Source organism: Camelus ferus, chromosome 19 (genome assembly GCF_009834535.1).
Source record: "Camelus ferus isolate YT-003-E chromosome 19, BCGSAC_Cfer_1.0, whole genome shotgun sequence".
NCBI classification, from domain to species: Eukaryota; Metazoa; Chordata; class Mammalia; order Artiodactyla; family Camelidae; genus Camelus; species Camelus ferus.
In genome coordinates, this window is record NC_045714.1 from 28,617,347 (window position 1) to 28,644,728 (window position 27,382).

The 27,382-nt window shown below is 40.6% G+C and overlaps 1 protein-coding gene across 1 annotated transcript in view; it reads left to right on the forward strand.

Annotated features, from left to right (window-relative positions):
- Nucleotides 1-27,382, forward strand: part of PAK5 (p21 (RAC1) activated kinase 5) — a 245,165-nt gene that overhangs the window by 66,232 nt on the left and 151,551 nt on the right. The window contains exon 2 of the mRNA XM_032461833.1: nt 24,252-24,308. The gene's annotated coding sequence lies outside the window, so the exon portion shown is untranslated. The remainder of the gene's footprint in view (nt 1-24,251; nt 24,309-27,382) is intronic.

Here is a 27,382-nt window from a genome sequence, read left to right on the forward strand (position 1 = left end):
CCACCATGGGGCCAATTTCATACTGTCAGGGTGATGTCACTAGAGTGGAGCTGGGACCGCAGGCTGTCACTATCCTGTGGCAGCTGGCCTCAGCACACCCCTGCCCAACGCTCTCCTGCGACCGCAGAGGATAGTAATTGAACTTGCCCTTGGTGGACATGGGTAGGAGAAAGGAATCACTGAGGCACAGGCTTGGCGTGTGGGAAGGGAGGCAGATCCACTGGTCTTCAATAGATGAGAAACTATTCCTGTGTTCAAGCCTATGCCTCCCCATGCTATCTTGGCCCGCCTTATTGGGAAGCTATAAAATGCTGGAGTCTGTGTTTCTGTTCACAGCATGATGAGTTCACCACAAATCATGAGACTGGAAGGACATTGCATCTCAGGTTGTTGGGTAAATGACTCAGCAACACCCTTTTGCCCACCTGAGGCTGTCCCCAGGGCAAAATGCATGCACACACTGTTTTGTCCCCCAAAGCTGCTGCATACATTTGCTCTCATAGGAAAGTATAAAAGAGCCTGCAAACCAAGTGAGACTAGGATGTAGCTCCCAGGAACAGCATACCTTCCAAAGCAAATGCTGCCTCCTCCAAGAATCCTGTAATTTTTCTGCCAAGTGCAGCCAGTGTCCGTATTTACTTTTGTTAGTACCTGAGTTCAATCTTTGATTATTCTTGCCGCCAGAGGGCTTAGTGCCTCAAACATGGTGATGGTGGGTTATGCACTGTCAGGTAATAAAGAGGGGGTGTATTTTATCTGGGGAACTGACTTATTTATTACTACCAAGGTATTTGGAGAGAAGAGGAAAGGAATTCAAATAAAAGCTTTAAAAACAGACCAGCCTGAAGATCAGTAGAACTGGGGATAAAAATGCTCTTGGAAGACGTAGAATGTGGAAGGTTTATTTTTACTGATTTACACCGTTCTTGGAATCAGGCCATGTTAGTGGGGAGAAAAGGATGAGGCACCTGCCTAAGGATTCAAATCCCTGGTGGAGGATCATACAACCCTCCTTTGAATCTCAGAATCTCTGAACTCCAGTGTTTCCTTTAAAAGAGTCAGAACTTCCCAAACAGATTCGGAGAAGAGAACAGAGCTATAAAAATCTTCTTAAGGACTGAGTTGAGTGGAATCCAATAAACGATCTAGGAGGGAAAGTAAAACGCTACATTATACTTGGTGGAATTTAACATGTTTTCTGCTTCTATTCACCTGTTTTATTTTTATCCTGTCTCTGATGAAGCAGGAACAATGGGTATGATGGTATCAAAGGCTCTTATTAAGCCTTCAGGAGATGTTAAGTTTCTGAAGAGCTGAAATAGACTCCCTGACAGGAATGGAGTGGGTCTGGTAGGTTTTGCTACTGTTCTGTTTTGTTTTCCACATTGTTTTCATTTGAGTTCTCCCAGATGCAAACCTTGGGAGAAGATTTGAACACGAGTATACTTTTTTGGGGAAATCATTTGAGGAAATAGCTGAGTGAGGAGCGGTGAGATGGGGAAGAGAAGGAATTGGGTGAAGAATGTTATCGCGAGAGTTGTCCCTATGGATACTTGGTGCTCAGCCTGCTGGGGGGCTTCATGAAACATTGTAGAGTGTGCCTCTGACCTGTCCCAGATAAAAGTCAAGGAAGCTGGTGAGCTGATGCAGTTCACTTTCTGCCACTGGTTAAAGGCTGCTTCCGGGTTAACTGTTTGACAGGGACCGCCTTGTCCTGCAAAAGGGCTCAGTGAGTTCCTACAGCCCGGATAGAAGCCCTCTGGGCAGAAAGTTACAAGTGTTTGGAGTAAGAAGGCCTCACTGTCTAGACTGTCCAAAAAGTTTACTCTGAGTCACTAATGTGAGCTACCTAATTATGTCATTAAAATTTTCTGGGGGGGAGCACTTTAAGAAGTAAAAAGACACAGGTGAAATTAGTCTTAATGCCCATCTTTAAGACAGTACATGCAAGATATTATCATTTCAATATGTAGAAATTTAAACATTTTTGAATCATTTTTTTTTTTTTGCCCAGATCTTTGAAATTTCGTGTGCATTTTACATTTAACAGCACATCTCGCATCTCAATTCAAATTAGCCACTTTTCAAATGCTCAGAAGTCACATGGGGCTAGTGGCTACTATATCTGGCTGTGCTGGGAGCAGGTGTCAATTACTCTGAGTCACCCCTGAAATCTGTTTGACCCAGTAAGTCAAGGAACCAGACGTGTACATTCAGTTTTGGGCCCATCTGGTACTTCACTTTCTCTGCTAGATTATGTTTCTCTGATTTCTCAAGATACAAAACCTGGGAAATGCTGTCTTCTGCTTATTTTATGGAGGTATTTTGATTACTGAGATTTTTGAAAACTTGAACCTTTTTAATGCCTTTGCAAGTGCCTTGCTACTGTTTTTGTTAATGTATCAGTATAGGGTTTTACTGGTAAAAATTAGGTCCTCATTTATCCTGTTTTCTCCCTCCACCCACCAAATCTTTATTGAAGACCTTTCTTCAGTGGTGGTTTGGGGGGGGCAGGCACAGGTTTAGGCCTGGGACCCTTCAGTGGAGAGATAAAGACTCTGCTTATATTTTGGTGAGGAAGGCAGACAGAAAACCATATAAGTGCATGATAAGTGCTATGAAGAACAGGTTCTTTTTAAAAAAAAAAAAAAAGCTTTATTTTTTAGAGTAGTTTCAGGTTCACAATTAAGAGGAGGAAACAGAGATTCCCCAATTCCCCACCCCCACACATGCACAGCCTCCCCGACATCAACATCCCCACGGGGTGTTTGTTATAATTGCTGAGCTGGCACTGACACATGACAGTCATCCCACAGCCTTCATTTCCGTTGGGAAGAACGGATTCTCAGCAAATGGTTTTTGCAGCTTGTTACTAGGCTTTATCTTTGATCTGATGTCATATGCATAAGTCCAATATCGTAGGTAAAAATAGGTGGGAGAGAGGTTATTTAAAATCCTCTTAAAAGAGGATTTTGCATTTTTTTCAAAGCTTTTCACCTCAGGGTTCCTTTAATTAGAGAGAGACTTGATTTAGATTCTTTCCTTGAACTAGTTTACAGGGGACTTCTAGGGATTTACCTATACAGTAAAGTACGTTGCACTAAGTCTGCTTTGGAGGGCATTTACACTGCCATATTTTGCAGCCTTGGGTGCCTAATTTATGGGCAATTCAAACATCATACTTCTGCCCAGGCTGTCAGCTGCAGGGCTGAGTCACCGCTGGTGCCATCTTTCTGGTGTAAACTTTCTAGATCTTTGCAGAGTCGTGGCCAACAGGGCAGGTCAAAGACTTTCCATTTCCATATTTCCAAGTTGAGCCCTAAGAGGTATTATTTGAGTTGCTAATGTGAACAGGGCTAGAATTTCTCTCTTAATTAAGGTTGTTTTATTCATTGGGCGAAATGTGAAAGCATTTAATTATTTAAAGACTCAATGTTTTCAAAGCATAATTGACTTCTGAGGGTTGAGACACAAAAGAAAGAAAATGTTGACATGAAGTGGTGGTACTTGCAAAGATCTTTCTGCAGCTATTTGCATACATGGATTATTTCTGGATTTATAATATATTAGGTTAGGAAGTCTTTCAGTAGGATTTAACTGGCTGAGTATAATAGAGTGTTTTATTACATAATAATTGCCTCTAATGGGTATGGGGGTTTCATTTGGCGATTGGAATCATTTTAATGTAACTGTAATTGAAAAGATGACATTCACTCTTTGAGCATCTTTAACGTATCAGATTGGGCCGCTTGATTCAGTACTTTAGATCATATGCTTTGTGTTCACAGATTTAATTTCCTGGACTGTTTTCCTTCCTGAAACTGAAGGCATTTCCCAGCAGATGAAGGTGGCGATCGAGTTCCTTTCTATAAACCTCATTTCCTAATTTTTCAACGGTGGCAAGCAAACTAGAAGCTAGCCCTGGGTATCTTAAGCAAAAAGAAACTTACTGGAAAGACAGCGGGACTAAGGATTGGTGGACCTCGTGAGTCTCGGGCTTTGCGAACAGACTGGTGCCCAGGGCATACGGGGGTGGCTTACTTTGGGGTCTGCAGAAGCAGAGCCTCAGAAGGGGATTCTTGTACAGGTGATGTACTGAGGGAATGCTCCCTGGAGAAAGCTGTAGGGAGTCAGGGGAACAGGACAGGGCTGAAGAAGGAGTTGAGCAAAAATTAGGGTTCAGGTGAAGTCTAGCCTCCACTTGGTGTCGCAAGGCTCTGACGTTAAATATCAGAGAATTGTTCCACCTTGAGACATAGGGCCAGGCCTTTGTGCTCCTGTATCAGGCAGTCATTAGCTGTGGACTGCCTCTGGCTGGAGCGTAGCCTCCAGGCAGTGACGTCCTCGTAAAGCGGCTCCCTGGGGCAGGGGGGAACCAGATTTGTAGCATTTGCCAGTTTCCATGGTGTGAATGCTCCCACGGTGGCCTCCTTCATGCTGCCAAGATGAAGTTACTGGATGTGGAGCTGGGAAGAAATGTGCGCACTCAGCTCTTGTGAGCTGGCGTGAGCTGGTTCCAGGAAATCGCTGTTCTCAAGCGTCTCCTGGGCGGGGGTTCCTGTCTGCTGAGGGCACTTGTTTGGGGAAAGAGGCGACTATAAGCTGTTAGCACCAGCACCCACAGCAGCTGGGGAGAAGTGCACCCACGGAAAGATCTGGGAAGCATCTAGGCCGATGTGATGTCAGGACCTTGGTGAGCGAGCATCACACGGTGGGAAGAGGGAAGTGGCAGGCAGGCTCCCACGGTCGCTGCCGCCGCCTCTTTAGTTATCCCCTAGCTGCCATTGCATCACTCATCCAGAGCGCAGAGTCCTTGAAAGAAAGTCTAAGTTGGTCCTTTTTCAGGTACCTGCCCTCTCTGGTTGTACCGCTGTACGAGGAAAGATTTCACCCACTGCTTCATTAGAAGAAGGGACACAGTAACTCCCACCAAGACCATGCAAGATTGTGGGGGATGGGGGGCTCCCCAAAAAGGGAGGCTGGGAACTGATGGGAAGTGGAGGCTGCACAGCATCCATGACGAATATTTACCACATCCAGAGTCGAAGTTGGCAGGATTATAATGAATTATAACAAAAGGAATGAACATTCATTTTTCACTTAATCCCAGTACTTCTTTGCCAGCAATTATCCCAGCTCCTCTATTTGCTGTGGTGGAAATTGTCACTTCCCTCCTCACTAGCCTTTCTCCCAAACCTCCTCCTTGGTGGCAGAGTCCTGCTACCATCAAAGAAGCTTAAAAATGCCAGATAGTGACTTTCCCAGCATTCTTTGCACAGAGGACACAGCCCCACACCCAATTCTAACCACTGGGTCCTGGAGTGGGGAGGTGGTTCTTTTGGGAGGTGAACCTTCTGGGAAGGATTTACCTCCCTTATAAAGAGAGAGACATGCATAAAGGGAAACCTCAACACCTTTTCTTCCTGCTTTCAATGAAGTCTTGTCAGAACTTGATGCTTGGAGCAATGGCAGCCATCTTGTGGTAATGAGATGAAAGCCCAGAAAGTCACAGAAAAACTGGCCTATACCTCTGTCATACTTAGACCACCTATTTTGGTGTCATTATTCCATTAGACCTTAAATAGTCTTCTTACGCTACTTTTATCCAGGGTTACGGTTATTTGACATATTTTATGTTGTTTAATTTTACAATATACTATGAGGGTTGTATTCTTTTCATTTCACAAATAGGGAAACTGAGGCAACAATCAGCAAGCAGCTTGACTGAACTATGACAAAGGTTCAGAATTTTCTGTTTGCTGTTAGAGGCTGAGATCTTTCCCTATACCTGACTACTGTCTGATAAATTAATAACACTTCCTGTCAGCTCAGTTCTGTGTGATACAGACCTCTGTCAGTTCTTCTTCCTGCTTTGTCCCTTTATTCCCTACAGCGAAACCCAAGTTATCCTGAAATTGGTCTTGTAGAACTATCAGGCTGAAGGTTAGGGTCACATCTTCTTGGGAACAGAAACAGCTCTGACAATAGAGAAACAACCCATGAATATTAAATTCCGCTAGAAGAGCCTCAAACAGGAATGTGGACAGCCACTGACAGCTCGGCTCAGATCAGCTATGGTCCAGGCAGCAGAAGGATGAATTCACGGAGGAGAGTTTAAGGGTTTAGTGTGGGAGGCTTTCTGCTCAGGACTTCCCAGAATTCATGGTTAAAACGAAGAAGTAGTGGTACTCAGTGGGCAAGCACTCACGTTTAGAGAAAACTCACTACTCCTGAATGGCAAATTACTCAGTGATGTCAGCAATCGGAAACTTTCCTGGACCTGAACACGAGTTCCCTGACTACTGCCCTGTCTTCTTTGATTTTTGCTCTTGGTTTTGTCTTCATTACAGACTTAAAATTTTCCCTTTCTTTTGCTATGGTTGTTCAGATTATGTATACGGGGACCAGGGCAGCAGTGACACCCTCTGAGCACACACCCAAATGTGATGTTAAAAAAAAGAAAACTTCAGATAAGCTGTTGATGGTGCAAAAGTTGTTAACACACAAATGAAAAGACATTAGGGAAAGCATTGTCAAGCACGTGATTGAAACACCTTGGACTAGAACTTGAGTCACGCAGAGAAAAGTATTGGAAGGAGGCTGTGATTTTTTATGTGCTCGCCCTCACACTAGCAGACAGTTCAGTCCCCACTTCCACCCTGCACATCTTTGGATGATGACATGGCTCCTTTTTCATCACATCCTTTTTCTGCTTTCAGGAGAGTTAGTAAGAACCTAACTTTTCCTCAGTCCCTTTTTATTCAGATTACTTGAATCTGTGGTGGGATTAACCTGAGACAGTATTCTGAGGCTCTGAGATAAATCTTTGGAATTTTCCTTGGCTTTCTGTTGCATCCCACGTGAACTGTTAATGGAAAGAAGTGATCCAAGACCATGAGCATGTCTGTTTTCGACACTTTATGCGAGGTGGACCATGATGGGGGAGCCTAAGTCCTCCTTTCTTGGTTATCCAGTATCAATGGTGGGATCTTCATCAATCCTATATTCCCTTTTTGTAGGTGAGTAAATTGTGGTACAAACAGATGAAGTGGCCTGTCCAAGGGCACATTATGGCCCCAGTGTTCATCTTGGTGGTCCTTTCCCTGTATTCCCTCTTCTACAACATTGACAGATCAACATCTGTTGGGGACCATGTTTTCAAGAGGCCTTGGAAAATTGTGAGCAATGTGGTATGCTCTTCATGAGCTTTCTCCCTGGGATTTCTCTTTTCAGAGTATCACCTTTCATGAAATGAAAGCATTAGGAAGAAGCAGGTAAGTATGAGGGTGTGTATATGTAAAATAATATCTTTACTTGGGAAAATAAGAGTATAACTCTGTTAGTTGACACTTAGAATTAAAAAGAAGACACTTTCTCTATAAAACTCGGTAGCACGTAAACTGTTGCTTTCTTACTTGGCATTATTAGTTAAGGTGAAACTTAAAGAAGAGGAATTTATCATGTATTTCTGATGTGTCATACATCTTAATATAGACCCACCCTCCAATGATACATTATAGCGTATGCTTAGGGCTGCCCATAGAATAAGAAAAAGATATAAACTTTCTTGAGTAGGGCATTGCAGTTTTATAAATTATATAATGTGAATGTCACACTTGATTTTTTTCTTAGCAAGTGTAACAATAGGTCGTTGCTGTGTAACATACTATCCCTCAAAATGTAGTGATTTAAAACAATGAATATTATTTAGCTCACTGGTCTGCAGGTTGTCTGGGCAGTTGTGCAGATCCAGGCTGAGCTTGGTTGTTTTCAGCTAGTTGACTCTTGTGTGAGGTCAGGTGGAGATCAGCTTGGGTTTGGCTGGTCCAGGATGCCCTCTGCTGGGATGTTGGGATAATGGGATCCTCTTTCCATATGTCTCCCATATTCCAGAAGGCTAGTCTCAGCATGTTTTCATATTGGTGGCAGGTCTCCAAGAGAGAGTGGAAGCTACAAAGCTTTTTGAAATCCAACCTTAGAACTGGTTTGGTGTTGTTTCTACCTCATTCATTTGGCCAAAGCAAGTCACATGTCCAAGCCCAGACACAAAGGATGGGGAAACAGACTCCACCTCCTGATGGAAGAAGCTGGAAGGTCACTATCAGTGGACTTGGATACAGGGAAGGAGAGAGAATTGGTAGTCATTTTTGCAGTCTGTCACATGCTAATTCCCCATGGTGAATCCGTCAGTAATTCTTATCTGTTCTGTTGCTAAAATGTTTTAAAAATTCACCCATTTCTCACCATCACTAATTCAAGCCACCATCTTGCCTGGTTGACCACAGAACCTCCCTAACTTATCTCCCTACTTCCACTCTTGACCATCTCTAATCTGTTTTCCACACAGGCATGCTGATCTTTTAAAAAATATAAATCAATTCTTGTCTCTTCTCTATCTTAACTCTTAGAATAAATCTATACTCCTCTCTGTGGCCCAAAGTGTCCATCCCACAGTGATCTGACTCCTGCCCAGCTCCTGCCTGACTGCCTCCTATGAAGTCCTGGAGCGTATCAAGTCCATTGTGTCTCAGGGACTTTGAAATTGCTAGACCCTCTTCCTGGCATGTTCTTTCTCCAACTTTTCACATGACTTATTTCTTCTCACACACCCACATATCCTGGTACATCCTTAATCACCTGTGTCAAGTAGGACTGCCCTGATTACCTTCCATGGTATTGCTTTGTGCACTCCTTTAATACTGTTTGGTTTGTCAATTTACATGTTTATTGCCTATTTCTTCTACCAGAACATGTGCTTCGTAAAGTCAGAGACGGTATCTGGTTATGTACATTATTGCGCATATACTAGTCACTTAATTAATGTGAATCTCCTACAGAGCAGACAATTACATAAAATTTTTACTAACTAACGAAACTGACGAATGTCTGTAACCTTCTTTCTATAATTTTTTTTTATTTTCCATATTTTCATGGCAATATGCTCAGCTGCACATCATACATACTGATTTTAATAATGATCTTTTATTATGGAAATAGAATTGAGATGGTCCAAAGAATTAAGCGTGGGTGCATCTGATGCTGCATGTATAGTGTATTAGTGTCTTGCTTAATACAATGCAAGTAAACATTTTCAGAAAGGGGTCTTTACCAGATAAAGGCCTTGGTATTGAGAGTCTCATTTTCCAAATGGAGAAGAGAGCTCTCTGAAATTGAATTTTATTCATGCTTCAGAAAGAAATGAAATCTCTCCATCATGAAAAATGGGTATCAGGTGCTTTTGATTTCTTTTTATCAGCTGCTAATAGGAAGAGATGAGGGGAGAGGAGCTAGCTAATGAAGAAGCCAGCTGTTTCATAGGCAGTCGTGTTGTCGGAAGCTTTGTGATTGTTAATTAGATGGCGGCCTTGGGAAATACATTGTGAGAGGTAGAAATGGAGGAGGAAGTCATACATTGCAAAGCCTCTCCCTGGGCAGATAACATCTGAAAGTGTTTACACTAAAATGTTTTGAGTCATGAGGACTACATTTGGAATGAAAGACAGCTGGCGTTTTGAAGATGCTGGAGGACCTTTTTACTTATAGATCCTTTGTATATTAGTAATGATTTGTATCCACACATTAGTAATTATTCGTCATCTCCTAAAATGAATAGTTTGGAAAGACATTGCAGTGTACATTTGCAGTTTGGGACGGCTGCCAAATAGCTGCCTCCTTTTTCTACCTGGGAGGATTCCTTCCTTCCTGAGACTATAGAAGCCAGAGATGTTAAAACACTCAGTTCCCAGCCTCCTTTGCAGCCAGGGCGCAGGCGTGTGGTCTCGGCTTGGGCCATCAGATAAATGAACTCTAGACTGTGGAGTAGAGGCGGACTAGGAAAGAATCCATTTTATTGGTAGTAGCAGTTGGGTACACAGGGCCAGTAAGAGCTAGTGCAGATGGTGCCGACATTACAAGATGTGCGACAACACGTTATGTCCTCACTGGGCAGCTTGGGGTGGGATTCTAGTTGTGGCTCATCTTAGCCTCCTCTGCTTCTCCCTGATTCCTTCTTCAGGCTTCCCAGCAATGCTGCAAGTTACCTATTACCATTTCAATAGACCCTTTTACTTTTTAATAAAGCAGGGTCACTTTTTGTTGCTTGCACACAAGAACCATGACCAGCTCACCCCAATAAAAAATGCTAACCATGCAGTGGTTAGTAATTATATTTCATCAAACATATAGTTCTTTCTGTGCTTAACATAATTGTGTGTTAATATTACCTAGAACCATTCAAATGATGAGAATTTTATTTAGGAGGACTTAAAAGATTTGTTACATTAGTTTCCCAATTCTTCTTTTACTAATAGAAGTATATAAATTAGAGCCTCTTTAGTCAATGTTAGGATTCAGTCTATTTAAAAAGATGTCACTTTTTTCTGAGTTTCATTAAATAGAATTAGCCTACTTAACAATTCTCTGTTGGGTCTGATGATTCTCATTGTATCTTTTAGGAGGTATCAGGAAGGCAACCATTTGTTCCCACCACCAAGACAGTAATTCCCTCTGGTAGAAAGTTTGGACAAAACCTGATAAAAGTTAATTACATATTATTACATGTATTTTATATATAATAGAACATAGTTGAAAGTCTACATGGCTCAATAGCTATTTATTTAAAATATTTTATTGGACACTTGCTAAAGCCAAGAATGATAAGGCACTGGAGAGTCAGACTGAATGATGCTTGGGTAATTCTTCTTTAGGAAACAGCTCTCGGGAGCTTATAGTCTAGGGCAAAGTATGGTCCACAGACCTGTGCCATCACTGTCACTGGCCAACAGTGGATTAGAGAACATAGTCAGAATGTAAATCACTCAGCACACTATTTAGTCCAGATGACACTTCTCTAGTATAAGACTTTGAGAAATAGTGACTTCAGGTTCCTTATCTTCTCACTGTTCACAACAGTTTGTCTGTTGGCTACTTTGAGTAGCAGTAATTTAGTGAATAATAACTATTATAAAAGGCAGGAAGGGACAGGTGATTTCAACAACCTGTGGAACAGAAAAATGTGACCTTCTACTGACATTCATTTCAGAACAAACATTTAAAGTTAGTACTCATTGTGGGACCCTCTTTATCTTCTTTCCATAAGTGAACCTTGGGCAGGTGCTGTGTACAAAATACTTTTCTGGATTTTGTCAGATTTATAGAAACATCTAAGATAACTGTGAGCATCAGGGCTTTTAAACCTTGTAAGTGGGAAAAGATATTGAAACAATTGTGGAAATTCAAACACCAGATACAGTGAATGGTCTGGGGTATTTCTAATAAGAATGATAGTAATTTAAATATGAAAAAGAATATATATATAAAATTGAATCAGTACGCTATACACCAGAAACTAATACAACATTATAAATCAATTATACTTCAATTAAAAAAAAAAGAAATTAGAACACTTTAGAAAGCTCTATCTACATAGTATTTTAAATGAATAACCAATAAGTCGACTCTTATTTTTTCTGTTTTGTGTGTAGGAGTTAGTAGCTCTCAGTATGTTTTAAAACTATTTTCCCCTGATCAAGGGAAAATTAAGGAGTATTAGTAGATAAAAATAATCATAATAGAGACAAGAATAATAGTAAAGTTAGATATTGGCTTTTTTGTGTACAGCTGAGGAGTTATTTCCTAGTATTTTCCCATCATTCATTCAAATAAAGCACCAGATCTAAAAACTAAAAATATGTTTTTGATCCCAGTTAAACTAGAGGTAGTTCAAACTAACCTGTGGTGTTGGAGGCCAGAAGAGGGCTTAGGTCTGGAGGATACGGGCAGGGAGAGGGCACAGGGGAAACTCCTGAAGAGCTGGAAATGTTCTAGACTTGTGCTGTCCAATAGAGCAGCCACTAGCCACTCTGGCATTTAAGTATAAATTAATGAAAATAACCACTGCAATTAAACTAAATTCCTCAGTTGCACTGGCACCATTTGATGTGCCTAGTGGCACTGTGACTAATGAATTGGGCAGTGCATAATCAGTTTTTATTGTAGAACTTTCCCATCATGGCAGAAAGTCCTGTTGGCAGTGCTGTGTTCCATCTCGGTCTGGCTTGTTCCTTGGGTGTATAAATATGTCAGTGTTCACTGAGTTGTACACTTAAGATTTGTGCACTTTGTGGTAGTGTGTTATTCATCAACTAGAAAGGTATATAAAGAAAAAAATGAGAGATTTGGCTCTGTCGGCTTTCCTGCTTAGGCTCAAAGGATGTCGGTGCCATTCCTGGACACTGGGAAGCCTGGGCAGGGACTCAGTTGATACAGAGAAGATGCAGTCCCAAGATCTGCACCTCCATGGCAGAGGTGGCCCATTTCAAAGGTGTGTGGAGGAGGCCAGGGCAGAGTCCACCTCAGGTCCACCAGCCAAAGTGGGTGCCGGGGACACCACAGAAAAGCACAATCTCAGTCTTTGAGAAATTGATATTAGAGAGGACCTTACTTTCAAAATGGGAGATTGAAAAGTTTTGGAAACTTATTAGCAATGTTGGGCTTGCTCTGGGTCATTTTTATTTATTTTATTTTATTTTATTTCATTTTTTAATTGAAGTATAGTTGATTTACAATGTTAGTTTCAGGTGTTCAGCAAAGTGATTCAGTTATACATATACATGCATATATATGTTTTCTTTTCAGGTTGTTTTCCATTATATTCAATACAAGAAATTGAATATAGTTCCCTGTGCTATAGTAGGACCTTGTTGTTTATCCATTTAGTAGATAGTAATGTGTGTCCGTTAGTCCCCAACCCCTAATTTGTCCTTCCCTGCCTTTTCCCCTTTGGTAACCAGTTCGTTTTCTATGTCCGTGAATCTGTTTTTGGTTTATAAGAAGAATTTGTATCTTTTTTTTAGATTCCACATATAAGTGATAATCATGCTTCTCCTTGATGCCGACGCTCTCTTTATCCTAATGTCCAGGGTGGGGAACTGTCTCAACACCTAGCCAGGAAGCAACACACTCCACTGAACTGGATTCACAATTCCTTTCTTGTCATTTTTACACTGACGTGGCGTGTTCTTTTTTTCTTTTTTTTTTCTTTTCAGATTTTTGAGGATCCTAGCCAAGTTGACTCACTTTTCTGTTCTTCATTCATCCCACTTATTACACAAAAAGTGGTCCCAGAGCAGCAGCACTGGTGTCACCTGGAACTTGTTAAAATGCAGGTTAGGGGGCCCCACCCCAGACCTCCAGAGCCAGAACTTGCATCTCCAAAGGAGATCTGATGCAGATTGCAGCTAGAGAAGCACTGGTGTAGGAACCAAAAATGAATGCATGAAAATAATGCAGAGCACCCAGAGTACTGCATAACCACCCTAATAAATTAGGTTGATCATTTTGTAGCCCATTAGCCAAGGTGCGTTAGAGATGTTAAATTCACCATCTATTGTCAGCTGAATGTAACAACTGCAAAGGGTGGTTTCCTTCTTGTGGGATTTCTCGTTTCACAAAGAAACTGAGTCACCAGTGTTGCAGTCCATCTTCCCATAACAGGCATGGGAGGCAGCAGATGCATTTTATATATTAGAAGTGAAAATTGCTTTTTGATGTAGCATCACTCAAAGTGAGAAATGACATATAAAAGGGTAAGTGCGCCATTTTAAGCCTTTGACTAATTGATGGCAATTTAATAAGAAAGAACTTGGTACTGACAGCTTTCAATTAATCTCTGAAATTGAAAGAAGAAAAAGAATGAATAACCCCAAATGTCAGCTAATTAATATGACTAATGCTTAGCTTTACAATGCATGTTCTGCTTACTTTCCTGGGGAATGGCTCCGTTTCAGATCAAATGCTGAGGACATACTCTGAAAACCTGACATGGGAGGAACAAAGGGTCTGTTTCCTCTCTATTAGATTCCTCTCTGTCCTCATTCACCTGCTGCTGAAACTCCTTCAGCTCAAGTCGTAGGTGAGTAAGTTGCACATTCCCCAAGAGGCCTCTTGGCGTGGCCAGAATGAGCCCATTTTGCTCAAATCACAGAAGCATGGCAAACAAAACTTGATATTGAGAGTGACGTGGAAACAAAACATGAACCTACGCTGAGTGCCATGGGTGTGCCAACCGTTAAACCCGAAGGCAAGATTAGGCACGTGGAAGCCACACTGGAGAGAGCTCTGAGCTTCTGTGGACCATGATTCAAGATGGCCGTCCCATCACACACATCTCACAAGTGCAAAGGAGTTCTGCTGTGATCATGCCTGTCATCAGATACAGTGGTCTGCCAGTCTCCTCTTCACTCCACAATCCACCCATCTACCCATTTAGTCACCCAGCGTGAACTTGATGACTTTTCCCCCAAACTCTCACTTTGTTAATATTTTAATTCTACTCTCCACTCATTGAGCATATGTTAAATGTCCGTAAAGAGCTGTGTACTGGGGATGCTTATGTAATAAGAAAAGTCCTTTTAGTAAGCTTACATGGTCTAGCTTTTCCATTAGGAGCACAGGCCAGTTTTGCCAGTCGAGTGAGCTAATAATAGCATACATTGTTCTAGAAGAAGCCATATTGCTTTCTTGGGTTTTGTTTCTAGGTAATGAACTAATGTTTGAGGACATCTTTAGGGTATGTATTAATTTCCTGTGATTGCTGTCACCAGTCACCTCAAACCTGTTGGTTGACAGCAGTAGAAATCTGTTATCTTCCTCTTTCAGAAGGCCAGAAATCTGAAAATCAGTGTCCGTGGGCTGAAATTAAGGTATCAGCAGGTGCACACTCCCTCCCGAGCTTTTAGGAGAGGATTTGTTCCTTGCCTCTTCCAGCTTCTGGTTACTTCCAACATCGCTTGTCTGGTGTCTGTGTCATTTTAGTCTTCAAGGCCAGCTTCTTCAAATCTCCCCAACATGGCCTTCTCCTCTGTGTGTTTAATCTCCCTCTGCCTCCCTCTTAGAAGGACAGGTGTGATGGTATTTAAAGCCCATCTGGCTAATTCAGGATAATCTCCACACCTCAATATCCTTAACTTAATCACATCTGCAAAGTCGTTGCAATGTAAGGTAACTGTCACAGGTACCAAGAATTAGGATGCAGGTATCTTTGGGGGGGGGGGTTGTTCAGACTCCTGCAGACTCCAAGGAATTAGAACATTTCCCCTTAAAATGTTGTTTATTCTTAAAGGAGAGATGTTGTGTCTAGCATATTTTTGTTGCACAGGGGATCATGGATCTTACCGAACATCAAGCATTACTAATAATTAGTGAAGAATATCAGCAAAACAAAAGTAATTCTCAGCATCCCTGCATCTGTCTCTGAAGGGACCTTGAGCTTTGGATGCAGCTTCTTAAACTCCACACTTCGGTTTAGGAGTAACTGACAAATGCTACCTGAAAGTTTGATACAGGTTAATTTAGGTGAAGCCATTTAGATTTAAGGAGTCCCAGTTTTTGGGGGTTTTTTTTTTCACTTTTTTATCCATTCCCCAGAAAGCTGTATCCCATAAATCCATGAATTCCAGATTACTTGTATGAAGCACTCAAGGCAGACCAGGGGTAACCCGCTAAAGCCTTAGATAAGTTCCTGGGTTATCTTCCTGCTAGTAAGTCCCATCACAGTGTTTACAAGAAGGTCTGGTCTTGTCAAGGCCAGCACCCACCCACCCCGGGAACATCATAAGGAGGGGGAGGCATCTAGAAATGATGGACCCACAGTTAAATCTCTTTCACCCACACCTGGATTATGTTTCAGATTTAGAGACTGTTCACTTTTGAAACCTTATCGTTTGGAGACCAAGTATGTAAATAAATCAGAATAAAATTATTTCCTTAGGTCCATCCTGAAATGATGGCTGGTGTGTGTGTCCCCTACAACAGGAGTGTGGAGCAAACGGTGGAAATGCTGGGGAGCCATGTAAGAGCAAGTGTTGTGGGTGTAACGTCTGCTGTTTGAACAGAACTTGGTGTATTTGCTTATACTGACGATGCCTCAGGGACTTCAGCTAAGAGAATGATCATCAGTGTGTGTAATTTATTTATGAGATATTTAGATGCCTTTATTGCATGAAATTAAAAACAATTAAAAGCCTACTTCCATCTGATGAATGAGAGAATGATTTGGGTCGAATAATGGGGCTTCTATTTTTATTTCTGGGCAGATCTGCTTTAGTTTCACCATGAACCTTTGTTATGCAGACAATACTAAAACTAAGATGATTTTCTGACTTTTCATTTGGCTTTTGCATGGAAGAAATGGTGTATACTTGGCACCTGATACAGTGCCATCTGTCTATTGGTTTCCTTGCTGTGAACAGATTCATAGTAACATGTAGGTGTGTGGGGAGGACATCGCTATTAGAGTCTTTTCTAAGAAGGTCAACTCCATGTGGCATCTGAATGCCCTTGGGCAGTAGGGGTTGGATAGCATTGCTTTATCCAGCTCTCCTTGCTCGGTGCCTTAAGAAGACCTGCTCATCCTAAGACCACTGCTGCTCTCCAGCTTTGCTTTATGCCTTTGAAAAGTAAGGACCAAAGGGCAGGATCTGAGTGGCCACGTCCGAATGTTGACCTGACATTTTTCTAAGTGTTGCTTTTAAGGAAAGAAAGGGAGGATTTTTTTTTTCTCTGCTAGATCATTGGAAGCCTGCTTAGTGCTTCATGAAGAAGTGGGTACATCAAACATTCCATGCAAGACCTTGAGAGACCCCCCAGGTCTTAACTAGTTGCCTTACCACGCCCCCCTCAACAAAGGCCTGTGCCCTTAACTGTGCTCATGATAGAGCCTGGCATTTTTGTAGAACACCTTAGGGTTTTAAAAGCAATTTTGTAGATGTTATCACATAGTTTTTCCTTGAAATAACCCTCTGAAGTCATACTGGACAGGTATTAATCTTCAATTTACAGATGAGAAAATTAAAGCTCAGAGAGGTCAGGCAACTTGCCCAAAGTCACATAGTTCTATACCCCTCTCTGTCGGTTACAGGTATTTTATTAGGGTTTTTTTTTTATTGAAGTGTCATTGATGTACAATGTTATATAGTTACAGGTGTACAATGTAGTGAATCACAACTTTTAAAGGTTATACTCCATTTATAGTTATTATAAAATATTGTCTGTATTCCTCATGTTGTACAAATGTCTTTGCACATAGCTTATTTTATACAGCTGTAATTTGTACCTCTTAATTCCCTGCCCCTGTCTTGCCTTTCCCCTCTTCCCTCGCCCCACTGGTAACCACTAGTTTGTTCTCTATATGTATGAGTCTGTTTCGTTTTTATGTTCACTTTTTTATGTTTGTTGTATTTTTCAGATTCCACCTATAAGTGATATCCTACAGAATTTCTTTCTGTCTGACTTAACTCACTTAGCATAATGCCCTCCAAATCCATCCGTGTTTGGCAAATGGCAAAATTTCATTCTCTTTTATGGCTGAGTAGTATTCCATTACACACACACACACACACACACACACACACACACACGCACGCACACCCCTTCTTTATCCATTCTTAATCAACAAAGTGGAGGTTGCTCATTCCTCCAGGAGCTTAATCCAGAAGTCTTACAGGCTTCCCCCACTATGTGAAAGTAGGGTGTTCCTGTGAAACCTTTCATGAACCGAAATGGCGTAAAGCGAAGAAGCAATTGCCTTAGGACACATCTTGCTGACAGATGCACAAAATAAGTGGAGATGAAGCACAGATGCTCACAGACGCAGTCCAGAGCTCTGGCGGCTGGATGCTGCGATGCCGAGGACAGTTCCCGGGGAGGGAGCTTGGTGGTCCCACTCTTGCGGGGTGCACAGCTGCTTCTGTAACAGCCCCCAGCCCCCCGCTGCCGGCAAAACAGATGAACACTATTTTCAGTGTTTGCCTTTTTTTGTAAAAGTGAAAATCCTCTTTGAATTCCTTGCGGCAGGCGAGAAGTGGTGCTAATGGAGGGCTTTCGTAAAAGCGAAGTGGCGTAATGCAAACTTTAAACAAGCTGGGGACACCCGGGTTGTTAACCCTGGCAGCCATCCTCACGTTCCCTCCGGGACCCTGTGGGCTACGTAACTTAGGGGTGTTGGGTGGGGTGAGGGAAGATCGGTGGGCTCAAGGGTGGCCTAATGAGGGAGTGCCTTTCTGGGGGTATTGTCCATCTCTCCCGTCTTTCTCCTTTCCTCGTTCCTTTCTTCCCTTCCTTCCTCTCTGTTCTGTCAGCAACGCTGAAGCCTTACTGGGTCTCATTGGCCATTTGTCACTCCTGTCTTTCAACGTTGCAGGCAGTTTGAAGTACATAAGACTCATAAAGGATGGTTACCCGGCAGGGGCCCTTGCATGGGTGAGGTTAACTGAGGCTGACTGGTGGCACTGTTTGGTAGTTAGTCTGTGATAGGTAGGTCCAAAGTGACAGGGGGAAGACTTTGATGTGTCAGCCCGAGACCTTGTGTTGCTTCCATTGCAGTGGCTGAGCTGTAAGGGACCCGAGTGACTATCTACTTAAATTCTGATTTTCTAGCATTTCAGAGAATGTGGCCGTTATCTGCTGCCACAGTACTGCATAACAAATACAAAACCTCAGTGGCAGGTTGCAATGAAAGTTTATTGCTTGTGGGTCTTGAATCAGACAGTGGTCAGCTATACAGCTCTGATGTTCCCAGCTGGAGATTGGCTGATCTTGGCTGGAGGTTGGCTGGTCTTGGCTGGCCTCAGCTGGGAAGAATGGGGCAGCTCAGCCCTGCTCCATTGGTCTCATCTTCCAGCAGGCTAGCTCAGGCATGCTCCCAAGGGGAAGGTCATAGTGCAAGAGCCTAAGGGGAAATAGACGAGGCCTTTCAAGACGTAGCCTTGGAGGTGTAAGCTGTTATTTTGTTGAACAAAGCAAAGCACCTGGGGGAGAAATATACCTCACCTTTTGGCAGCAACTCCAAAGTCGCATGGCAAAAGGTATAGATAAGAGGAGGGTAATTACTAAATAATGACAGTATTCCTAAATTTATCAGTTACCTGACAGGTTAGGAACAGAAATAAGATGGGCCCAGGCCTCTTGCCTGACTCCCCCACTAGTGCCTTTCACATCATCTCCAGAAAATCTCAATTCGTCTTAGACATACCCCTCCCCCAAAATAAACCCCAGGTATTTAGAGCCTTTAGTTTGATGCCAGACTTCCTCTTAATTCCCCAGTTGTGCTGGGTCCTTGTTCTCCAGCAGTCCCTGAATTCCTACCACGGTTTCAACTCTTAATTAAGGGGTTTGCTGATAAAGTCCAGTGGTGGCGCCAACGTTTTTACCACCAAAGAACATTTATAATTTCTCTTCCCTGTAGACTCCATGTTTGGGGATTGTTTTGTACCAGAGTTCTTAATTACTTTTCTCTTTAAAAATATGAAACATGAACAACTGCCAAATAGAACTTCTGGTCAGCATGAGATACTGAACAGAGCGAAAACTAGACAACAGTAAAGACCATCGCTGCTTCACTGAGCTTGGACCTGCGCTTTCAGGGGTAGATGCCCACGCATGATCAGGCCTTAATGATTTCCATTTCTGTCTTCACGGATTCCAGGTTGAGGGTCATGGTGACAAGATACGCCTCTGTCTTGAGCATTTTCTTATAACCGGAACCTTCTGAAGACAAAACACCCTTCCGTTCTCTCAGTCACTCAGTCTGCGGTTCTCTCAGATTGGCACTGGGAAATTAGTGATGAGTCACACCTCAGAGATATTATGGGTTGCATTCCAGACCATTGCAATAAAGCAAGTCACATGATTTTTTTTGGGGGGGGGGTTTCCCAGTGCATATAAAAGTTATGTTTATACTATGCTATAGTCAGTTAAGTGCATAATAGCATTATGTCCATAAAAACAAGTATGTATGCCTTAATTAGAAAAATAATACTTCTTGAAAAATGGCGCTGATAGACTTGGTCAACACAGGGAGGTACCACAAAACCTTCAATTTGTAAAAAATGCAATTTATCTGCAAAATGCAATAAAGTGAAGCACAAGAAAATGAAGTATACCTATACGCATAAAATATTGATTATTCAGTCTCAGTCACTAAGGTCATTAATCTGACCGCTGCTAATAGAATGAGGGAGAGGTACAGATTCATATTAAAAACTGTCATTTAGCTTTTGGAAAAGGACCATTTAAAAATCAAGAGAAAGGTTAGGATAAATTAAACATAGCACTCTCTTGAACACGTAATTTAGTTCAACTGTTTCTGAATTTCTGGCGATTTTAAAGTCAACTTCCATAAAATAGGCCAAGGGTGGAGTTAGAAGTTTTAGAAATTGCAGGTTAATACTGTATTTCACAAGCATAAATTGTACCCCAAATGCATACAAGTTTCTTTTTATCCCTGTACCACAGAAAAGGTCAAATACAGAGATCATTTTACACAGCTGGAATATTTGGTTCTTTGTATGACCCTAGCCAGGTAGAGAAGGCAGTGAGCACTTAGAAAATGGTTGCAAGCTGTGATTTTTAAAAGAGGAAGAAAAGAAAAAGAAAAAGAAGGTTGTGTTGATCCAATTGCAGAAAGTTTTTTGACGAGATGTGGCACCATGATATTCGAGGGGCTTTGCATAAATTACAGAGTATTGCAAATCATGGATAAAAGTACTGGAGGCATTTGCGAGAAGAAGAGTAATCCCTGTGTGCTTTTTAAAAGTCATCATTCACTTCCTAATTACAATTAACAGGAGTGAGAGCAGTGCTGTCTGATAGAGCTTTCTGCTTTGTTGGGGCTGTTTTGCATCTGCACGGACCGTACAATAGCTATAAGATTATTGAGCTTATGTATGAAGTTAGTACAAATGAGGAAATGAATACTCTTTTTTTCTTTTTAAAGAAATGGCTCTATTGAGGTATAACTGGCATACAAATAACTGCCCATATTTAAAATGTGCAATTTGATACGTGCTGACAGACATACATAACTATGAAACGATCGGCATGAGCAAGTAAACACCTCCATCCTCAAAAATTTTCCTGTGGCCTTTTAAAACCTCTCTCTTACTCCCCTTCCTTTCCACCCCACCTCTGTCCCCAGACAGCCACTGATCTTACTTCTGTCACCATGCATTAGGTTGCATTACCTAGAGTTTTGTATAAATGAAATCACATAGCTGGTATACTTTGTTGGTCTGGTTTCTTTCACGCAGCATCGTTAGTCTGAGATTCATCCAAGTTGTAGCGTGTATCAAGAGCTCGCTCCATTTTACTGTTGAGCAGTAGTCTGTAATACGGACACACCAGAGGTGGTTTATACATTTACCTGTTGATGGACAGTTAGATTGTTTCCAGTTTTTTTTGGCTATTGCCAGTAAAGCTGCTATGAACATGCATGCACAAGCCTTTCTATGGACAGATGCTTTTATTTCTCTTCAGTAAATACTTAGATGACATGACTGGATCACACAGCAGGCACATGTTTAACAGTTTAAGAAACTGCCGAACTGTTTTCCAAAGCACTTAAACCATTTTACATTCCCCCAGGAATATATGAGAGTCCCAGTACTTCCAAATCCTTGCCGAGACCCGGTAATGGTTAATCTTAATTATAGTGATTCTAGCGAGAGTGTAGTGTTTTTATTTTATATTTCCCCTAATGGACTAATGATATTGAACATATTTAATGTACATACTTATCAGTGTCTAGTCATGAAGTGTCTGTTCAGCTCTTTTGCCCATGTGTAAATCTGGGTTGCTTGGTTTTTTAAAGCTATGACTGTGTTTTGAGGGGTCTTCATATAGTCTCAATAAAAGTGCTTTATCAGATTTATAATTTTAAAGTGTTTCTGTCAATATTGATTTGTCTTTTCAGCGTCCTTTTCAGCCATTATCCTCTGGTAGAACAAAAGTCCTTAATTTTGACGAAGCTTAGTTTTTCAAATTTTTCTTTTATGGTCCATGCCTTTAGTGTTGTATTTCAGAAATCATTGCCTTACTCATGATCACTAAGTTTATCTTTTCCCAATTAAGGTGGAATTTAAGGTCATTGATTTGAGACCTTTCTTGTGTTCTTTTATTCATGATGATCTACAAAAAAACGTCCTCTGGGTATTATTGTTGTGGTATCCCACGAGTTTTTACATACTGTTTAAAACTTTTTACTTCTGAATACTTTCTAATTTCTCTTTTGATTTCTCCTTTAACTCATGGTTTATTTAGAAGTATGTTTTTTGGTCTCTAAATACTTGGGAACTTTCCAGAGATTTTTCTGTTACTGCTTTCGAATTTAATCTCATTACACTCAGATAACATACTTTGTATGACTGAATCATTTTAAACTAATTGGGACTTGTTTTATGACTCAGAATACAGTCTATCTAAGCATTCTATGTGTTCTTGACAAGAATGTTTATTCCACTATTGCTGGTCAAAGAATGCCACAAATGTTGATCAGGCCAATTTCGTGTTAGTGTTGTTCAAATCTTCTAAAGTCTTACTGATTTTCTATTTACTTATTCTAACAGTCCACTGAGATAGCATTGTCTTTATACAATAATAATTATAGATTGTAGACTAGGTTATAAGGTTTGTCTATTTTTTCTAGTTGTATCAGCTTCTGCTTCATATATTTCAAAACTCTTTTTAGATATATAAACAGTATTGTTAAGTCTTGGTGATTTTTCACTTTTATTATTATGAAATTACCAGTTTCATTCTTGGTTAATATTTTTTTTCTCTGAAATCTGCTTTGTATGATATTAAGATAGCACTCTAGCTTTCTTTTGATTAATTTTTGCATACCTTTTTTCTATTCTTTACATTCCACTTACTTGTGTATTTATAAAATGTATTTCTTGTAGGCGGCATATAGTTGGGTCTTTTTTTTAATCCAATCTGATATCTCTGCCTTTTAATGGCTATTTAGACCATTTACATTTAATTTAGTCAGGTTTAAGCCTATCATCTCTTGCTGTTTTTTATATATTTATTGCACTATGAGTTTTTTTGTGGGGAAGGTCTCAAAATATCTTTATTTCATCTTCAATTTTGTAATAAATTTTTTGGGTTGAGAATTCTAAACTCACATTTATTTTATGACTTTAAAGATTTTATGCCACTGTCTTCTTGTTTGCATTGTTTCTGATAATAAATACAGTGTCATCCTCATCTTTGCTTCTCTGTACATACTGTTTTTTTTTTCACCACTAGCTTTTGCTAAAATTTTCTCTATCATCATTTCTCAGCAATATAATTATTATGTATCTGGATGTAGTCTTCAGTTCTTTTGTGTTTAGGCTTCATTGAGATTGTTAAATCTGTAGGTATATGTATTTTTCATCAAGTTTGGAAAATTCTCAGTCATTATACCTTCAATTTTTTTTTCTGTCCTTTTCTCTATATCCTTTGCATTGGTGAATCCACTTACACTATTCTTAGGCTACTTGAAGTTATTCCACAGGTCACTGATATGTTGTTGTTAATTTACTTTATATACTTTCTCTCTCTCATTTTTAAATTGTTTTTACTGCTATGTTTCCAAGTTCATTAATCTGTCATTCTTTAACAGTTAATCTGCTGATAATCTCATCAAGTGCTTTTTCTTCATCCCACACATTGTATTCTTTATCTGTATGTGATTGATTTAGGTCTTTCTCAAACATCTGGAATACAATATAATGACTGTTTTAAAGTTCTGGTCTGCTAATTCTAATACGCGTCAGCTATGCATTGATTTTGATTAAGGGATTTACTTTCTCCTTATTCATCATATTTTTCTGTTTCTTTGCATGCCTGATAATTGTGGATTGGATGCCAGATATTGTGTTTTACCTGTTTTTGGATGCTGGATATTTTAGTGCTTCTATAAATATCCTGTGACATACAATTATTTGGAAACAGTTTGATTTGGGGGAGTCTTTAATATTTGCTACGTACAACTGGAACAGTGCTCGATCCACAGCTAATTACTACTGACTACCAAGGCAAGTTCTTCCGGAGTGTTTTTCCCAGTCAGTGTCCCATGAACATTCAGGCTTTCCAGTCTGACTGATAGAAACAGGAACTGTTGCTGGTCCAGTGTGAAGGCTGGCCGTTGTTACCTGTCAACATTTTGGGTCATTCTTCTCTTAGCCTCAAGTAGTTTCCTCACGTGCCTGAACTGAATAGTACTCAGCTGAATACATGAGAGAGATGTTCGACAGATCTCTGGACTTCTCCCTCTTTCTCTCTCCCCATCTCTCTTTCCCTCCCTTCCTCCCTCTCTTCTTACACTGTGCACTTCACCTCCCTTCTGTCCTCTTCTCCCTCCCAAAAAGTTTTTGGGAAACCAGAAAATTCATGTGACTCACTTTGTTTCAATCTTTGCTCTGTTGCAGTAGTCTGGAACTGAACGCACCAAGGTCTGAATATCTGGAGCTGAATACCTCTCCAAGGTATGCCTGTATACAGGAGGATGTGCCTATGTTATATGCAAATACTGTCCCATTTTATAGTTGGAACTTGAGCATCCACAGATTTTGGACTGCAGGATCCTGGAATTAATCCCTTGGGACATTGAGGGGGCAACAATAATTTTGCAAAATGGCCGGTTACTCACCTCCTGAGTCAGCCCCATGGGGAAGCCCACTTCTTCCATTCATTGTCCCCCACTGTCTTGGATCCTATATCATCCCCTCTCACCAGCTTGCGCCAGGCTGGTAGCTGGTACCTCTACTCTTCCTTCATTTCTACAAAATACTCTCAGTGCTAAAGGGAGTATTTGCTAGCAGATTTTACTAAAGATTCACAGAGAGAAATTACAGCAGACAATGAGAAAGAACATTGAATTCACTGTTACTTATTAGTATCTCTAGATGCAATAGATGGTCTAGCCATAGCAAAATTCTCATTGGCTGTGTGCCCACATTGTTAGCATCAGTTTTGCCATGTCCCAGGGTTTCTCTCCCACTCCCACTCCCTGTGCCTGTGTGTCTGTAGGTCTGTCCCCTTGCTTTCTTTTTTATTGAGCTGTGGTCAGTTTACAATGTTGTGTCAATTTCACGTGTACAGCACAATTCCTCACTCATACATGAAAGTACATATATTCATGTTCTTATTCTTTTCCCTGTGAGCTACTATAAGACACTGAATATATTTCCCCATGCTATACAGTATAAACTTATTTATCTAATATACCAGTCACCATCTGCGAATCTCGAACTCCCAGTTTATCCCTTCTACCCTGCTCCCCTCTGGCATCCACAAGTCTGTATTCTATGTCTGTGAGTCTGTTTCTGTTTTATATATAAGTTCATTTATATTTTTTTTTTTGATTCCAGCTTTCTCTTTACATCTGTCTATGTCTTTCTCTTTCGTCTCTGTAATCCCCAACCCTCACTCTGTTAGTCCGGGTTTCTCTCTCTGTTTTTCTCCTCTCTAATTGTTCTCTCTCGGATCTGTTCCAGTGCCTACTCACTCTTCCCAAATTCTTTTAATCTTCCATGGAGGCCAAACTGGCTCTCTGCCTTATCCCAACGACACCTCTGGCCTACTTTTGTATGTACAAAAGGCATTCAGTGTAGTGCTTCTGCTCAACGAAGATCAAACATTTCTCCATGTTTCCATCCTTCTTAATTCAAAACCCTGCCATGAGTTTTACAATCACAGCTTTTCTTTTAGCATATCTGAGACCAACTTCATAGGTAGGGTGCCTACAGTAGCGTTAAAAGGAGACCTTTCCCTCTTACAATAGAAAATCTAATAGAAGCTTCCTAAAGATATTTTTTTCTTTTTCTCCGTGGTGGTTTTTGGAAGGATTTTCATACTTGTAAAAAGGAGAACCACCCCCAGGTAATGACTCTACCTTAGTAAGACATTCAAAATTTGTGTGTTAAAACCAGTGTAGGAGTTATTAGTGCAGATCATTCTGTCTTGGCCTCTGTTACCACAGTGGCATGCTTCTGAGCAGAAGCTTCTGGTCAGTTTTGATGAAATGAGAGCGAAACTTCCTGAACTCTTGTCATCCTTTCAAATAGGTCATCACGTCCATAACTACGATAGACAATGCTGTGTTCTCCGTCTCCACATCAGTGTCCACTGTCTTCAGAGCATTGATGCCAGTGTGTAAATGTATATTCATTTGTTTAATTTATTGCAAACTTTCTTCCCTACTGGACTGTTACTTCTGTGAGGCCAAAGAACCATGCCTGATTGATTCATACACAATTCACTATCCTGCGCTGAATGCAAATTCTGCCCCTTTAAGCCCATGATATTTACTGTTGAATCTAGTTCTGAGAAAGTAGATTCTTCCATGCACAAGATAAAGCCAAGTAAAATAGAACCAAAGGGTTATGTTTACAGCCAGTACCAATGTTATTTCTATGACATAAAAGATGATGTTTCTTCTAGATTATTCTTCTGTTCTAGGGTTGTAAATAAACAAAGCTGGTAATCCGTATCTCTATGCAAGCAACATTTTTTTTTCTTAAATAAGAGCATTACAAAGCTTTGAGCTAACTAAAAGATAGTGTGTTTAGACAGTGGTCTTATTATGTGCGTGTTGCGATGAGATTGAGGGGGATTGAGTAAGAGGAGGGGGGCATGAGGGAAGTCACTTGACAGATCAGCTCCAGATTAAAGTGTCCCTGAACTCTATAACCTTTGGGAAGGTGGCTGTGTAGGAGAGGGAAGTGTGTGTGTATATACATGTGTGTGTGTGTATATATGTATGTATATGTGTGTATATATATATATATATATATATATATATACACACACACACACACACACTAAGTGGGACTACGAGATCTGTTAGAGGAATCAGATCTACAAGGCAGTTCACTTGAATTTGTTATATCACCAAAATCTGGCAGCAAAAATTATGCTAGTGTTAGCGTGGAAGAAGGTAAACTAAAGTGTCAGCAATGTCTTCAGTGCTGTATTCTGAGTGATTTTCTTTTCTACTTTTTACTTCTATGTTTTTCCAATTTCTCTACAATGACACCTTAATATATAATCAGAGGAATTTTTTTTGCCATTTCCCTGTTTTTATTTTTATTTATTTATTTTTTAAATTCAAGTATAGTCAGTTTCCAATGTTGTGTCAATTTCTGGTGTGCAGCAACATGCTTCAGTCATTCACATACATACATACATACATACATACATTCCTTTTCATTTTCTTTTTCATTATGTGGCATATTTCATTATACTACAACGTACTGAATACAGTTCCCTGTGCTATGTAGAGGAAACTTGTTACTTATCTGTTTTATATATAGTAGTTAGTATCTGCACGTCTCAAACTCCCACTGTGTCCCTTCCCATCCCTTTTCCCCCTTGGTAACCGTAAGTTTGTTTTTTATCTCTGTGAGTATGTTTCTGCTTTGTGAATAAGTTCATTTGTGTCTTCTTTTTTAAGATTCCACACGTGAGTGATATCACATGGTATTTTTTTTTCTCTTTCTGGCTTACTTCACTTAGAATGACAGTCTTCGGGTCCATCCATGTTGTTGCAAATGACATT